The 18,802-nt window shown below is 37.1% G+C and overlaps 1 protein-coding gene across 1 annotated transcript in view; it reads right to left on the bottom strand.

Annotated features, from left to right (window-relative positions):
• The window catches only part of glra4a (glycine receptor, alpha 4a), an 82,170-nt gene extending 79,868 nt beyond the window's left edge, over window positions 1-2,302 (bottom strand). Inside the window, exons 1-2 of the mRNA XM_086084844.1 lie at window positions 2,258-2,302; window positions 1,584-1,645 (exon numbers count right to left, since the gene is read on the bottom strand). The gene's annotated coding sequence lies outside the window, so the exon portion shown is untranslated. The remainder of the gene's footprint in view (window positions 1-1,583; window positions 1,646-2,257) is intronic.
• Window positions 2,303-18,802: the final 16,500 nt, after the last annotated feature.

The raw sequence follows: 18,802 nt of genomic DNA, 5'->3' as shown, positions 1-18,802 counted from the left end.
TATTATTTTCAAAAATGATTCATAAGTGTAGACTATTTAAGCAAATACACTATATAAATGCTGTTCCCCAAAGTTGCCCCATTTAATAAGCGTCTTTAAACCATGCCAATGATGGCCGTACAATCAATACCGAGAAGGTTATGTATCAAATGCTGTGCACTTCAAACCCGTGTTACCATGTACACAAGCAGCGCATGTAGCAAGGCTATTAGTGATTTACAAACATTTACATATTGATGATGCCACCCTCTGGGCTCTCTGGAGTCCAACGCACTAGATGAGGCTAACTTGCGCTTTAAGCATGTCAGCAGCCTGCATGCTGCTTTAATGGTCGACTCAATGTTGCACTAATAGCTCATGTTCTTTGTCCCCCTCCTCGGGGACTTGACAAATGGAGCATCTACGGTATTGGCAAGAGATTTTCCCTTCTGACCCCATTGAGTCTAATTTTGCAGATCCATATTCTCCGGGTTTACCTTCTATCGGTTTTCTGCCTCATTGGCTGATCCTCGCCGCTCGTACGATTGATAACCCTGGCAGCATGCACCATAATATAGTGGTAAATGTTTCACCAACTCACCCGAAGTCAAGTTGAGATCATTTCCAAACAATTTTGATGAAGTGAATATATTAAATGTAATTTTACAAGCGAGGGTCACAGAGTAGCTAGAGGCTTTTCCCAGCTAACACTTGCTAACCACTCATTCACCATGCTGCACAAAATAAAATAACTAAATACAAATGACAATGCAGACCTTTCTTTGCATCATCGTGAGAAGCAGAGTTGGCAAATCCAGGTCCAGAAAGTAAAAACCCTGCCACAGTTTGGCTTTAACCTCAGGTGCTAGTTAGCTAGCTTAATAGCATTTACCTGCTATCTAGCACCAGGGGCTAAAGCCAAACTGCGGCAGGGTTTTACTTTATGGAACTAGATTTTCTACCTCTGTTGAGAAGTTTACCACCCTACTTTCTCCGACATCAATCGCACAAGAAGCCTCACCTGCCTGTCGCACCCTTACTGCGTTCGCCCAATTTGTTACTTTATGTATCGTTGCTGATTTATAGGGGGGGGGGGGGGGCAAAGTTCATCATTTGTAATGTACATTAATAAAATTGAGTAATCATAGATTAAAGTAACTAATGAAGCATGAAATGGTCAGTGGTGAAAAATGTATGTCTCACAACTAGAATCGTCCATCACGCTGCTGTTCCTCCTCTAACGTGCACAACATTTTAATTAACACCTTGTGTTATTTATTCTTAAGCATCCTTGGGTCCCTTGAAAGACGCTGCAGAAATCTCTACCCTCTTCGCAAAAAAGTAGCAAAAAGTCTTAAGATTTGCACAACGCTGCTTGTTTGACTTTTTCTTTCTTTTTCTTTGACTTGTTTGAAATGTTGCTTCGACTTGAAGCCATTTTATTTATGTAGACTCTAAAAAGCAAAACAAAATGGCCATGGCTGACGCAATAGCCGACAACGTCATTGCTCCATAATGGCTTCTTCTATTGCGAGACTGAAATGACTCATAGGTTTTTTCAATTAATATGCGTTAGTTTCATTTTTTATTCAGTGCGTTCTCACCTCTCCGCTCATATTCTGACACTCCATTCACCAGAAGGCAGACCACTCTATTTGCAGGCATCCTGTTTGATGAGAAGTGGGGGGGGGGGGGGGGGGGTAGGTCTGACGGAGGAAATCAAAAGAAATGAGACAAAGTAAAAAGACGATGTGGGGGGGTCGCTGTAGGAGTGAAAATCAGGGAGCGGGAAGTCCAACAGCGAACTCAGTGCCGGTTTAACTTGTTTCTTTAAATGCTAAACTGTTCAAGACAAGATTTATTTGTCTTTTTCCTGTATTACGCTGACATAAAATGGAGGGACACACACCTATTTGGTTGTAGAATGCAATTTAAATTAACTGACAAGTTCACCCTGATACAGTATTTTGAGTGTCAAGTTGACATGTTAGAAGTTTAAAGTTAAGTAACTTACTCCATGAGGCGACTTTTTTTCTGTACAGATATACACTCACAAACGCACCCACACACGTTAGTAAGATAGCCATTAGCAGCACAATAGAGACATTAATATTAACACTTATTTCCCTCATTAACAAGTAGTAACATGATTGGGGAGCAAAAAAAAGCAGACTAGTAATGAAAATAATGTGTTGGTGTTGAGTGGTAGAAAGTAAGAAACTTTTCACATGTCCTGGTAAAAAGTAAGGAAAACTTTCACTCAACTAGACAGACGTACCCTGTGACTGGACTCGAGGTGGACGACGCGTCACGCGAGTGCTTGTCAGCGCTTGTAAGCAAAAGCACAGGTGGGAGGGGTCAAGGTGGATCAAACCATTTTCAATCAAATGAGGGGTGTACTGTATTTTTGTTGTTTTAATATTACTTTTAAACTCGATGGTTTATATATATATATATTACACATATACATTTCTAGCTTGTTAAAAATAACAGTAAAAATATATCTATTCTATACTGATGCGGGAGCTATGGGCTAAATACGCGTCTGCTTGACAATATCATTCATTTGTAGTGTGATTTTGCAGAAGACTCAAAAAACACCACACAATGTTCTTGCTCCATAATCCGTTATTTGAAGAAATTTTTTTTTAGCAACAAACTTGCTAAATTGGCATATTCATTTCAAGTCTTGACCAAGGTTATTATAACTAACAAAAAATAATGAAACAACTAAATCTAAAATTGAAAAAAAAAAACATTATTGTGAAATAACAACGAGAGGGCTTTTGGAAAAAAACCAACTGAAGCTACATTTCATATTTATAAAGCTAAATATAGTTATAACAAAAATGTATGTTTTCCTATTTGTCAATTTATTTCATACTTTAGCTTTTCTGGGTAATTTTAAATGTGTTTATTTCGGTTATTACTGTTCGGTCATACAGAAGAATATGCAATATCGCTAACGTCAGGCCAAAACCTTGTTCCTCCAAAATCCCCAAAACAGCATTGGTTTTGCTCAACCATTTTCAGAGCAAACCGTTTTCAACACTTTACTTTGGTCAATCATTTATGATAACGGCACACACAAGTGTGGACTGACCCAAGTCACTAATTTTGTTGCTAATGACCTTTTTTTTATTGTTAAAAATTGGATGCAACTCCTGTTATTTTCTTCTGTTCAGAATACATATTTTGTTTGTTTTCGTTTAGAAGGAATTTAGAGTCCTTTCCAACATTTTCTGTTATTTTCTCATCAATGCAAAAGTTGATTTGAACACTTTTGTAGCTCTGATTTTTTTATGCTCTGCTCCAGAGTCAACAATAAAAATGTGTCCTTTCTCCAATATAGTTTTCTACTGTTGTCAGCTTGTAAAAATACTATAAACCTCAAATGCCTTTCTTGTACGTCCCACACAAACACACTTTTTTGGATTCCATCAACGTGACCAAATTTAGTGAGGGGGGACGCAATACTTTCAAGGTAAGGCTCTTTTATCCCTCAGCTGAGTCAACAATCCCCTCGGAATGCATTAGAGACTCGTCAATGTTACCCCTCGCCTTTAAAAAAATATCAGCTCAGCTATTTTTTTCTTCCTTTTTTTTTGTTTACCTTGGGCCATCTCTTGTGGCAAAGGCGTTCTCATTAAATAACTTCCATAGCAGAGGTGAAAGCAAAGAGTAGTTGATGGGCAATCTTCGCCGGCCTCTTGGGATCCTGGAGGTTTCAAACACGAATGTTGACTTATTGATCGTGTTCAGCTTGGCAGATTTAACATGTGTTGCGGCGAAATATTGTTAAAGGAACATATGATGGGGAAGACGTGACATCGGATGGGTTTTGTGTGAGAAAGGAGAGAATTTGAAAATGTCTTCTTTTTTTTTCTTCTTCTCTTTTAGCTTCATCGACTTCTGTCTGCAGGGTATTTGAGATTATTTGAACGGACTGAAGGTCACTGGTTTTGTGACTCGGGTCTTCCTCCAAATGGACCATTTCCCGACGCGGTGTCTATACTGGACCGTATATATCTGCCTTCTGTGTGCACCCCTGGCCCTCTTTGGATTATCTTTTCCTAGCTGGCCTTTCATTCATTTTACTGCCCGTGGCCTCACTTCTCTAGATTTAGCAATACAAACTGCAATATTACAGATGAGCACACACACACGCATTCTCTCTCTCTCTCTCTCTCTCTCTCTCTCTCTCTCTCTCTCTCTCTCTCTCTCTCCCTCTTTCTCTCTCTCTTCCCTTTTTCTTCTTTCTTCTTTATTTTTTCCCTTTCCCTTTCTCTCTCTCTCTCTCCCTCTCTCTCTTCCTCTCTCTTTTCCTTTTTAATCTCTTTTATATTTTTCTTACATTTTTTTCTTTTTCTTTCTTTTTCCCTTACTCTCTCTCACTACTTCCTTTTTTAATCTCTTTCTTTTTTCCTTTCTTCTTTCTTTTTTCCTTTTCTCTCTCTCTCTCTTCCTTTTTTTTATCACTTTCTACTTTTTCCTTTCTTTTTTCTTTCTTTTTTCTTTCTTTTTCCCTTTGCTCTCTTTTTCTCTCTTTTCCCTTTTCTCTCTTTTTTCCTTTCTTTTTTCCTTTCTCTCTCTCGCTCTCTTTTCCTTTTTTATCTCTTTTTTATTTTTATTTTTCTTCTTTCTTTTCTCTCTCTCCTTTTTCCTTTTTTATCTCTTTTTTCTTTTTTCCTTTCATCTTTCCCTTTCTCTCTCTCTCTCTCCCCCTCTCTCTCCCTTTTCTCGTGTGAAAGACAGTTCAATTAAAAGTAGCTTCCTAAAATTAATAAAAGGACAATATTTTGGATAGCATAATTTAAAAAAATGCTCTTAAAGACCTGAGTTATCGGTATGAGGAAAAGAGCAGTTTTTAACCTGTATTTTAAAGCATTTACATTTACTGACTTCATTTATATTGGCCGCTTATTTCATTTGCATGCAGCTTAACAGCTAAATGCTGCTTCGCCGTGTTTGCTTTGAACTCCGGAATGGCGGAATAGGTTCTGATCTCTTTGTCCTGATGCTCTTTCGAGGGCAATGCCCTTCACTCACTCACTCACTCACTCACTCACTCACTCACTCACTCACTCACTCACTCACTCACTCACTCACTCACTCACTCACTCACTCACTCACTCACTCACTCACTCACTCACTCACTCACTCACTCACTCACTCACTCACTCACTCACTCACTCACTCACTCACTCACTCACTCACTCACTACATTTGACATCTGTCTTATCACAAGAAATGTGTGGCGCAGATGACAAAGATGCAAGTGACTGCCTGTGAATGCTGTGCCGCTTTGACATGTTTGTCATCTTGTGCCAACATTTACTTGGCGTGAGTTACTGTCAGCCAACAGGGATCTCAGCTTGCTTCTTGTGACTTTTAACACTTGCGCCCTTTCATGTGAGCTAAGTTTATGACTGACATAAATAGATGCATACATTCAATTAATTGGACCAGTGGGCTTGAGTCGTCCACAAATTTGGCCTGGCAGTGTGATGGCGCCTTCTTTAAAACAAAAAAAATGCAATGCAAGCAGCTCTGTTTTGCCCACGATATGTCTGCTAGAAATGTTGAAGTTTAACATTGATAAAATACTTTTTGTTATTTTTTAGTATGACAAGTGAATTGTGAGTAAGCTCACTCCTCGCCTCGGGAATCGTGGTGAAGTTAAAAACATTCAAAGCAAGCTTTGTGTGAAATGCGATTGGAGGGATAGTCCGTAGTCTGCTTTTGCATGGAGGTCTCAATTTGTTTTTCCTCGTGCAGCTGAACTAGAATAATGCGATGTTGTGAAGGAGTTGAACTCTTGCTGTGTCAGGGAATGTGTGAGGCTAGCTTGTTAGGAACTGAAACTCCTGCAGTCAAACACATTGCTTGCACAATTTAGGGGAAAGTATCCCACAGAAAAATCGTGGAAATGGAGAGAATCAGTTCATAAAAGTTTTAACACCTGTACAGGACATGTTCTAAATATATATGTGCAAGAAGTGCTACTTAAATGCTAGTTGGTAGTATTATGAACAGTACTGATTTATGATGAGCCTCATGATGGGTGCTCATGATTTTTTTTAATGTCCAGGCTTATTCTGTCCTCTAGTGGTTAAAAGGGAAAATACAATTCTTTTTTCCACAGGAAATGAATCCTCAAATGAATCTTGTCAGGGACGACATTTTCTCATATTACATTTTAAAATCAATCTTCACTGCTCTTCTTTGTGTCTTTCTCTTTCTATCCATTAAAAAAAAAAGATTTAATAGAGAGCATTCAAGCACTTCTCTCTTTATTTTTTACTCTCTCCTCCAACGAACGAGGCACCTCTCTCTCTTTTGCGCTCATGACATGCGCAGTACACAAAACACTTCAGCATGTAGACTAAAATACAAAACAAAAATTAATTTATAAAACAAATATAAGTCAATTGCAAGTAAATAAAAATACACATTTGCGAACAATGAAAATGGAATGGATGCTATCATTTTTCCTGGTATGTCCAGCAAAGTAATTAGTTCTATAAAGTAGGCTACTAGGTGTTGGTGATGTTTTAAAATTGTAGTTATACAGTAAACCCCACTCTATTGCATTTTCCAGGTCAGCAGTCCCACTATTTCACTTTTTTTTTTTAAGTCGCTATTTTGGTCTAACTCTCATGTATATTTGGTGCATTGTAACTCCACTTTAGACCACTAGATGGAGGCATGATTATTTAGTTTGAGACGTTGTAAACTTGAAAGAAGAACGAAACCGGAAATACTGTAATTCAACACGGCCTAGTACAGCGGATAACATTCAATAAATTTTGAAAATTATTGAATGTTATCCGCTGTAATCCTATTTTTTAAGACTAAAGAAAGAGACGACGGTAGATCCATTTTATAATGTGCATCTTTTGGCATGATTATTGATGTATATTGTGAGATGATAAGTTTGTTAGTTTGGAAAAGTTGGATTTGCTATCTGTAAATGCCATAAAAAACATGCCTTCAGTTTAGAGTATTTCAATGTCGTAGATATATTGCAAGGGTGGTCTGGAATGTAACCCCCACGTTGGAGGTTTAATGTGCTTCCAAAACAGCATCACTTTTTTGTTTTCATTATTTTTTATTATAGACTAATGTGTGTGACTTTACTTTGACTGAGCACGGGAGTTGAGAGTTAAGCCGCACTTTGATTGCAGCACTCCCACTCCAGTGGAGTTGATTGGCGTTTCATTGGGTCCCGGGTCACTTATTGGGGTTAATTAGCGCTACTTGTCTCACAGGTAGGCTCCCTAATGGCCGTCAACCAACTGCCACTGTTTACATTTTAATGATTTTGTTCCGACTCATTAATCCGGAGTCACTGTTTGCGTGGCCGTGCACGATGGGTCGCATTCCTCACTTGTGTTTGCCAAGTCAAGGACAAATACGCGAGTAGCGCATCAGTAGGCCGCTCAGTTGTGCCCATTTTTCTAAAGTTTTCACGCAACATGAAACGGTCACGAGTAGACACAAAAAATGTGAAAGCCTTCTATTATAGATTGAAGCAGCCATTTTGGCCATTTCTGGTTGTAATTGAAAAATGCACTTTTAAGATTTTGTCTCTGCTGCTTAATTTGATGCTAAATTATGGAAACTGTGTGTTACAGATTCACCTTTGGTGTCTTCTTATGTGCCATCTGTGAATACAACGTAAATGGTAGGGGTGGGAATCTTTGAATGTCTCACGATTCGATTCCGATTTTTGGGTCTGCGATTCGATTCAGAATCAATTTTTGATTAAGAACTATTTTTGATTCAAAATGATTTGATTGACAATGATTTTTGCTTCAATTTATAGATGTGCAAGGAATTGTAATGATCTACTCCAGTCTTACTTGCTAATGCTAATTAGCGCGCTACTTGCGGCACTTTTATCACTCAAAAAAACGGCTCCACACTGGAAAAAAAACAACTTTTATTAGAATAACTTGATCGTGACTTTTTCCTTCTACTCTCTAATGTGGCTTCAACTTAACATTGTATTAGACCGTGTGGAACCACACTGCCCCTAAGTGGCCAAATTGGGTACAACATGAACAGCGCTACACACACAGACAAAGGCAAGACAGTATAAAATAATTTAAATAAAATTGATTTAGGGAAATTTAAAATAGATTCTGAATCATACTGAATCGTACGATTTTTTGGCACACCCCTACTAAATGGCATACAACCCATGAAAATCCACGATAATTGACGACTGCGTGAAATTTTATAATTGCTCATAAATGCCACAAGATGTCATCCTGGTATTTCGCTAATTTAAAAAAATAATTCGCCAATTTAAAAAAATAATACAGTTGATCTGTCATGCCTATTTATTATGGCTGTAATTCCAATATCAACCACTGCATGGCAGCACACTATTGTTGTTTCACATTGTAAATTTGAAAAGAGAAGAAGGAAAACAGAAAGTATTTAAGCTTATCTTAGTTTTTTTTTTGCTGAGGATTATTGAATATCGAAACCTCTTCCATCCTGCTTTTTACGCCTACAGAAAGCGACACCTGTAGGTTCAATTAATAAACTGTATCTTTGGCCGTAATTATTCATGTATATTATCACATGATAATTTGTTAGCTAAAAATAAACACGTCTCGGATGTATTTAAATAGGATATTAGGTACAGGGGAGGGGGTTCATGTAATTGAAATGTAATGCAAAAAGTAATGCAACACGTTTAAATATTTTCAAGATATTATGTAGGGCTGGGCAATATGGCTTGAAAATAGAATCTCAGATTTTGACCACAGAAATTAATTTTTTTTATAGAATATTTATTTATTTATTTATTTATTTATTTATTTGCTTATTTATTTATTTGCTTATTTAATCGAGTAAATTAGCTGTAGTTCTAGTAGACAAATGGCTGTTGTCTGAGGCATGGTTGAGTTTTACCACAGGATGGCATTGTGGTACAACAAACAAACAAACACAAGCCGCATTATTGCCTGACCTTCAGTTCTGCACTCAGACTGAAGAATGTTTTTTTTTTTTAAAGGCTCTATTGGTGCTCAGCCAGTTAGATGAGGGCGAAACTTTTTTGAAAGGATATTTAATTTAGCGAGAACTCTCAAAGCCAAACATCAGTCGTCCTTCCTGGCACCTGCCTGACAGCGTTTTTGACAAATTTTGCAGTAAACAAACTCTGGAGAGAAAAACAAACATGGCCTCGTCGTTGGGATCAAGCGGTAATGGCGCCCTACGCGCAACAGCCAGAATATTCAAGGGTACCGGTGCAAAAATGATAAAAGCTCTCGGTGGCAGACGTATGACCAAGAAGAATTGATACAACATTTTAATCCAAAGTGCTTATGGTTTGGGTTATATATCACTCACAATCAAATCATTCTCGACAACAAGCTTCTTTTTTTTAAATTGAGCATACCTTAAAAATCAACAGTCTTAATTTTTTATTTATTTATTCAAAACAGGAAGAGATGACAATGACCTGTTCATGGCTTGACCTCAATCACTTTAGCTGAAATCATTAGGGTTCCTGATTACATAATAGAATTCTTGATATGTTATTCGGATTTTTTATTATTATTTTTATTTTATTAGTCATTTATCCATCCATCCATCCATCTTCATAACTGCATATTCCCGAACTAGGGTCGCAGGGGTGCTGGAGCCTATCCCAGCTGGCTTCAGGCAGTAGGCGGGGTACACCATGAACTGCAGTTAAAAATGTGTAATTTTCATATAATGTATCTTTCAATTTCCTTTATTAGAATTCATCTTAGCATTCAGCTATTAGCATTCAGCTTCCAGCATTCCCATGCAATTTCTCCAGAAATTGCACTTAGTCTAGTTATAAAATGGAATATCTATTCATCTTAATTAGCATTCATTAAAATGTACTGGTGGTAACAGGAGTGGCCACAATATTTTAGCATATAATGAGATTCAATATTGGAGGTTTAAGCAACAATTTTACTTTCACCAAAATAAATAAATAGTTCTGGCTTCTTTTTTTTACAATTTAACTGAATTCACCCCCCCCCCCCCACATTTAATCTGTAATTTATATATTTTTTTCAAATTAATTTCCTACCAAAATAATGAGACAGTCATTATAAAATGGAATATCTATTCATCTTAATTAGCATTCTTTAAAATGTACAGTACTGACAGAGACTGGTAACATGAGTGGCCACAATATTTTAGCATATAATGAGATCCAATATTGGACGTTTTTTACTTTCACCAAAATAAATACTTAGATAAATAAATAAACAAACAAACAAATAAATAAATAAATAAAAAGTTTGGGCTTTATTTTTTACATTTGAATTGAATTCATTTGTCAAACAATTATGATATCTGTCATTTATATTTTTTCCATTTTTATCAAATACATTTTCTACCAAAATAATGATAATATTTGTAATGTATATATTTTTCATTTAAATGTCATGAACACATACACAGTATATATTATAATTAATTGTATTTGTAATAAATACATATCACTAATTAATAATGAAATTGGATGGATGGATGTATAGTATTTATTTATTTAATTTTTTTACTTAATTGTAAATTTGTGGTTGTAGTTTTCAGGAGTGAATAGCTCTTCATCGTATCTAATTATATTAAATAAATATAAATACATTTTGTTTTACTTTTTTTTCTTTCCGTTAACTCAGTCACTGCCTTTGACGGCAATAGACGTCCAAAACTCATTTCAACTATTTCTATTAGTTTAAAAAAAATTCCACTTTTGCTAACAAGAGTATGAAAACCTAGAAACATTTTTTTATTGTAAATTTAGAACAGATGTAAAATTTGTGATTAATCGTTAATTACAATTTTAAAAAAATAATCGCCTGACGGGCCTAATTAAAAAAAATATTACAAATAATGGCCGTTTAATCATAATTAATTGCATGATAATTGTATATCTGTTATCATTGTACAATAAAAAAATATATAGGTTTTCATAAAAAAATTAAATGAAAAAAAAATTGTTAAACTAATAAATAGTTCACATGAATTTTTGACGTCTGTAGTCGTCAATGGCAGTGAATGAGTTAAAATGTTTGTCATTACTGTATTTTGTTTGTATTGAATTAAATTAATATAGTTGAATCAAAAAACTGTAGTTCCTTATTCTATTTGACTGCATTTTAACAAAAAGATCGTATCTGTGTAAGAAGACGCATTTTTGTTTAAGGTGTGTTTTTGTAAAACCAGTCAGTGAGTCATGAAGGTGCAGGTAGACATATTGTTACCTTCACACTGTGCCAAACAAGCTATCATCATTAAGTTTAAGCACCTTGACTGCTAACTCATAAAAAGAAGTTGTAAAAAAAAAATAAAGTCAAGTTTTTAATACACAAAGCGCACTAAATTGCCTCTCGGTCGGCGGTGAAGAGAGTGGGCCTATTTCAGGGACAAATGCAGAAGGAGCGTTCTATTAAAAATTTGAATTAACTGCCTGCGTTATTGTGTTTTCAGAGTGTTTCGCCGCTTGTCGGCCAAACTGCAAATAATCAAGAGTGAGCTGAAGTACTGGCAGGTGGATTTGAACGGATGATGTTGCCGGAGTGTGTACATGTGCCGCCATTCCTCCTGAGCCAATTGCAAGAATCGCGGCGTGATTAAGTTGTCATCTTCAGTCAAATGAAAACATGTTGCATCATCATCATAATAATAATCCTCACAAAGGAAGATGTCGGGGCTTAATAAGCCAAGTGGTGGACGATTGCCGAGTGCGTGTTACTCATCAATCTTCGATTTATGATGGACATTTTCCAGCATGTTTTTAAACATGGGAACACATGCAGCCAGAGCTGAGATTTGAACCCTGAACCTCAGAATTGATGCTATCCACTAGCCAAATACTGCGTTGCATTTGCCATTTGGACAAATCCCTTGTAATTCATTGCTTATTTTTTTATTTTTATTTTTTGGGTTGATTACCCCACATTCCAACAAAAAGGGCCTGGTTCATTTAGTACATAATGAGCAAGTCCATTTACTTTTTATTTCATACCTGACCACAACTGAACTGTAATAACTATGTAATAATGATGTAATTACCAGTAAATTTTGCTATTGCAAAGTTTTATGCTTGTTACATTTGTGCTAGAAAAGCACTCAGTTCAGAAAGCAAGATTAGCGCACATGATCACAACTGAACTGTAATAACCATGTAATAATTATGTAATTAACAGTAAATTTTGCATTTACGCTTGTTACACTTGAGCTAGACAAGCACTTAGTTCAGAAATCAAGAAGAGCACATGACTACAACTGAACTGTAATAACCATGTAAGAATTATGTAATTACCAGTATATTTTGCTATTGCAAAGTTTTACGCTTGTTACACTTGAGCTAGAAAAGCACTCAGTTCAGACGTTTCATCATGCACCTCAATCAGATGCGTTTATCATATAAATTGGACAAACAGATTTTCCCCCCACCGGCTACCTGATGTCATTGGTGTTTTGGAAGTGTAATAAGCTTTTCAAGGGCCCATTTGTCCCCCCCCCCCCCCCCCTCATCCTTTTGTTTCTCCAATTGCTTTCTCGGAAACAAGTATGTGGGGATGGCGGTGGTGCACCCCCACCCCTCACCCACCCAATTTAAGCCTTAATGAAAGCTTTGCCCTGCCACTACAAAACTGTTCCTTCACATCACCATTGCTGAAACAAGAGCTGCCGAAATGAGCTCCCCTTCTGTGAGCCCATCCCGCCCTCAAAAATGACGCCGGTCTCTTTCCTCATCAAAGTGGCATTTAGGTGCCTCGGCGTGGTGATTTGAGGAGGCTGGAGAGTTGAAGCTATTTCTTCTTGCTCGGGTCAATGTTCTGACTCGACAAACCTGAGCAATGTCATTTCCCCCTCACTGGCTTGCCGGTGGCTTTGAAGGAAAACCAAAGGAGTGTGGCTAACAACCGTCCAGGAAAAGAGCTGCGATTGCACAAGCATTTCACAACGAGGACCCCTGCCTCGCTCCCCAAGTGTCAGTAAGCGTCCTACTGGGTAAGAAGTGACAATGGCAGCAAAAAAGCATTTTGTGCCAAGACAAAATGGGGAGGAGGCCTTGTATGTGCAAGACGTGCACAAAAGTATGCCGCATATCACTCTCCATATATTTAAAGCGACACACAATCAACGTCACAGATACTCCAGTAGCGAATGTAATGATGGCGCCCCTCAAGTAGACGAAAAATAATACACTCGTGCATATTTTGTATTTTATTACGTATAAAGTAAGGGTGTCAAAATTAGTGCGTTAATTTAGAGCTAATTTAGTTCCTTTAACGGCATTCATTTTTTAAAGGTACAATTAATCGGGGGCAATTCATGTGTATATTAAGAAGATTTATACCAGGGGTGTCAGGCGATAATTTTTTTAAATTCTAATTAATCACATGACTTCAATAGTTAATTCACAAATTAATCACAAATTTTATATCTGTTCTAAATGTACAATAAAATGTACAATAAAACAATTTTCATACTCTTGTTAACATAAAAGTGGAAAAATGTTAAACTAATTTATGGTTTTATCTTTTAGTCACTGATACAGTAATTTCCTAATACTTCATAAAATTGAGTTAAAATTAAAAAGATGTGCTGTACTGTATTAAAACAAGTGTGATATTGATTTGTGTTGAGGCCATTTCTCTGCCACTAGATGGCATAATTGCATTTGTAAGACGGTGAAAGCAGTGCATTTTATTTTCGCAGATTTTATTGTCAGTATTTTATTTGTTTTTCTTTTTGCTAAATTTTCCCAATACATTTCAATGGCCGTCAATTTTACACAGATTTGTGTTGTTCGCCATTTAAGTTGCCCATCCCTGATATATACAAATATTAAAATAAATATATGGTCACTATTTGTATTATTATTATTATTATTTTATTATTAATATTTTTGTTTTATTATTATTAATATTATTAATATTATTAATATTATTAATATTATTAATATTATTAATATTATTATATTTAATTTAATTTAATTTGAACTCATTCACCCCCAGCCATTTTCACTGAAGCAACGCCCTTTGCTCCCGGCTGTTTTACTGGATTTTGGCAGATTTTGCAAGTCCCACAGAATATTGTGTTCTATTGCTATAAAAACATGGAACCTACCACAAGAAAAATTAGTCTCTTCTTTCAGGAAAAAATTATATATTTCGATCTGTTTCCGTTTTGCATAAATTAGCATTAGAATATAGCTACGTTTCATCATTATTCACAAACCTGTTCAAAACACTGGAGAAAAGAGCTTGTTGCAACATGGCCCTGGTTGAGCTCTTATACTCTGCTGCCACCTGCTACCATTGCTTCAACCGTTCTCTGCAGTTCAGAGGCTGCATCAAAGCCTTTTGTATGCTCTAGCATGACAAAAAAAAGAAGAAGTATAAATACGTCTTTGGGACACTGCTAATATTTTAAATAGAACGTATTGATACGTTTTTGGAAACAAATGAGTTTAGCAACTAAATTGTCACCGGCAGATTCCACATCTGCAATTTTACATCATTAATTTATTTTCGTGTTCGCAATAAAATATTTATCTTTGTTTTTAATAGGCAGAAGTTCCAGGATAAAATCAAAACAACAAATACATGAGTTCAGATTTGATGTGTATTTTGGGGGCTCTCTCTTTCTCCCGCCCTCTCTTGACGCGCTTCTAAACTTTTGACCTTGTAGGGCAGCGCAATTTGATGGTAAATGGTTGTCATTTGATGCGCCACGCCTCATGAAGCCACCCTCTTTTATTACCACTTGCATTTATGCCCCCACTGATCACAACATCGCAGCAGTGCTTGACTAATTTGATGGCCTCGGGCGCATTGGAAAAACACTGTAGATTCATGGATGAATATTCTGTACTTTTTCAGAGTGAGGCCATTTTTCTTTGTCAGATTGAACCAGGGTCAAAGCTTTCAGCGCTCGACATGTCCTCTGGGATCAGCGCTGTCTGGCCTGGCCGCTGTGTTGCCGTTCCGCCGTAAGAGCGAATACAGTAGCAAGCAGTAGTTCCACTGGTCCATGCTGATAAGCTCTACTCGGAATTGTACTGTATGCACGCAGGAAATGTCGCGAATGAGGGCAGAGGTCTGATAGTGATGATATGAAAAGAGCATTGGAAGGAGACACAATGGTGATTCAGTCTCTGTGATCATTTGTAAGATTGTCTGTCCAGCATATTTCTACAGCCAAATGTCGGCTAAACGCATAAAAAGTGAGAACCCACTGATAGGGGATCAGGAAGTGTTGTCGCTCTAGATGCCGTGTATGGCGAGTAAAGTTTAAATTAAGAGGGCTCCAGGTGGCGGAGTGATATTGTCACTTGCCTACAGTGCAGGTTGGCTTGGGTTCGGGACCATTTTTGTATGTATGTGCATGTCTTTGTATGAAGGGAGTGGGGAAAAAAAGTTTAAATTAAGAATGAATCCGTCTCCATCCTGCTTTTTTTAATTTCAAAAACAGTATCTCATTAACCACCAACGAATCCTCACATTAGACTATAGCTACGCTGCGTGTGTTTCTCATACGTTTCTGAGTTTTTTTCTCGCAAATACCACTATAACGTCGCAAATTTGCCGCAACTTTACGAGTTTTTTCTTGCAAATTTGACACTTTTATAAAGTGGCAAATTTGTGGGGATTTTTTCTCTGAATATTGCCCCCACCCTGTAAAAAATATATTTATACGTGGCCCTAATACGCCGTGTCGTATGATTGAAATTGTAGACCAAAACAACAACAACAACAACAACAACAACAAACATTGTAAATCGACAACAAATTCCAGTTTCTGATCAATTTTATTGTCAACAGGGGACCTCCAGCCAGTAGTTATGCGTTGCAATGGCATCATCCATTGTGTTTGTCCTCTGTAAATCCACAGTAGACCTAATAGGGCTTCCCACTGGGGGGGGGGGGGGGGGGGGGGTCCTTCCTGTCCTGGAGCTGCCCTCTTCCTCCCTGGGCACAAAGCCACAACCTGCTGTTTCTAAGACGCTCAAGAGCAGAGGTGGAGTCGTTTTGTTTGAACATCTAAAAATAGACACCCAGTATCACCCCTAATCTTGTCGAATTCCAAACAACGTGGGCCAATTGCTGTCCAGGACCAGCTAACAAAGTAATTCCAGATGACATGTCAAGGAAAGGTGTTTCAGTGTGTTTTTCAGCTTGTACTGAATGTTGTTATTTGGAGAGAGTAGCAATAGTACATTGAGGATAGAATAAAACATGTTTTTCTTTCTGTGTTGTGTTATGCTGCCTTTGGCAGGTAATCGAACTTTAATACCAAGACTGTTTACGAGAAAACTACAATCATTTATGATTTGTTGAACTGAGTTGAGGAGTTTCAATTACGACATTGAATACTATCAGTTTTGTTGACAAACTCCTCTATTCTACCTCCCCGTGTTATTTCCTTGCCAGATGTCTGGTAAGCGACTGCCCGGCTGCTCGGCAGGATCAAGACCCCCCGGGGGGCCAGTTTGCAGGTGGAGCAACCTGGGTAGTAATTTGCTGAACATGCTGTTGACCGAGAGCGATGCCAGACACTCTCGTCTGTTGGAGTACATAATGAAGTACATCAGAGGTAGTGAATATTCTGTCTTTAGAATGGTGCAGGATCATGAAAAAAACCAAAAGACGTTATTTTGCCATCACTTTTTTTTTTCAGGAGTTTACCGCTCATAATTTTACCAACAGTTTTTACGTTTACCATGAGTGTCATTATGAACTTCAATTATGCCATTGCCGTTTTCCACTTCAAACATATAAACACTTCTGTTTTACTGTTGATAGCTTTTACATGTGGATATTAAAGACTTAACTGCTTAACTCGATAGAACTCCTTTGCTAACCAAAACAGGAGTGGCGACGTGGAGTTTTACCGCATGTTCTAAAACAAAAATCTTGTGCAGTATTAAGAGTGGAAGTCAATCTTAAACATTTCTTGACAATAATATGTGATATGTGACCTCACCAGTCTAAACATGACATTCTGATTAATATGACATTTGTGGAATATGAGTTATGAAGCAAAATCGAGCCGTTTTTATCCATCTCAGGGGGCGGCCATTTTGACACTTGCTGTCGACTGAAGATGACATCACGGTTGCTCAGGGCTCAGACAATGACCAATCACAGCTCACCTGTTTTCTTAAGCTGAGCTGTGATTGGTTGTTACCTGAGACCTGAGCAACCGTGATGTCATCTTCAGTCGACAGCAAGTGGCAAAATGGCCGCCCCCTGAGATTGATAAAAATGGTTTGGCCCAATCAGGTATCTATATATCTCATGAAAAAATTCATAGTTTATCTTGTTTTTTTTCCCCCTCCACATTTCAGGAGCTTCAAATTGGCGGGCTGCTTGGGAGTGATTTAAAAAAATTTGCACCGTTTTGCCACATTTAAACATAAAATTCAGGCCTGTTTTTCCAATTTGGAGAGGTTTTCAAATCTATATGGAGAGAGGCGCAATGGTGTGCTGCAGAACATTTGAAAGATAAGTAATTCCGTGTAGTTGAAATGAAAATGCATACAGTTTCTAATAATAATAAAGTTGCTAATACTAATATTATCTTAGAATTTAATAGCGCCTTTTAAGGGACCTGATGACGCTTAACAGTAACTCATGGGAGTAATAAATATTGAGTAAGAAAGGAGGCGGAGCATTATGTTAGCAGAGTAACCCAGCTAGCATCGCTTAGCTAGCTGTTTTGACAACAATTAGCAACATGATGGAAGACTTCAGTAGAGGTTCAGGAGGCAGATGCAGGAGAGGATAATGCAGAGAAAGGATTGCCATTTTAACTCATTGAAAGGTGAAGCCGTTTTCAATTTAAGTACATAAAAAAAAAATACTAATACTCAACATAATACACATGAGGGTCATAATATATCTGTATTTTTTTTTCTTTCTTCCCATAGTCTTTTAAGTATTGTGTGACATTGCCAGAGGGGATGTGCACAAGGTAAGTCAATAATGGCATTAAAAAAAAAAATTAAAAAAAATTCTGCAACAGGGCTGCTGCTCGGTGCTGTCGTTTTTATAGTGAGTGGCTTGTTTTTATTGATTTTTACTCCTGTTTTCTCTATCCAGAACAAACAATTCAGAGAGTCATCTATCTCCAGGATGAGCATTAAGGACATGGCGCAATATCAGTGCAATACATATTTTTGAGGGGGAAATTGTATTTTTAATGTTAATAAAATGAGATATGGTGCAATCAAGGTCACATTATCCATAGTAAACTTGTTTTTCTCAAAAGGGGGGAAAAATTTGATTCAACGATTATATTTGTTTATATTTACTTTTTATCTATGGTAAATGAGGTAGACAACATTCCAGATGCATGTTATTTAAAACCTTAATCATAAATTACCAGATGTACAAATTTATAAGTTTCAGTTTTCCCTAAGTAAACTATTTCACTTACCAGTAGTCTTGGAGTTCATTAATAATTTACAAGTTTATCCATTTTATCTCTACGGTCTAAACATAGAAATGGTCTATGCGGCTGTCAGAGGAGCAAAGAGCGTCTTCAGCCTGGTACACGCATTAAGATTTTTTTTACGTGTTAATCGATTTTTTTTTCTAATGTGGGAGATTTCACATTAGTCTATAAAGAAATCTGTGTTCTTACAGCCTTACAGTGTGTGGTGTACCTGAGATCACTTACACAGCACACCACATATATTATGGTATCTTTACGGACAATTGAAAGTCTGTTGACCCAAACCGGAAGTCTGGTGTAGTACCAGCACTTACCTATAGGAGGAAGCATGGTGCCACAGGCCATC

Source organism: Leptonotus elevatus, chromosome 9, assembly GCF_054856555.1.
Source record: "Leptonotus elevatus isolate MCC_2025b chromosome 9, RoL_Lele_1.0, whole genome shotgun sequence".
Lineage (NCBI taxonomy): Eukaryota > Metazoa > Chordata > Actinopteri > Syngnathiformes > Syngnathidae > Leptonotus > Leptonotus elevatus.
Note: the sequence above shows the minus strand (reverse complement) of the source record. Positions and strands in the feature narration are given on the sequence as shown.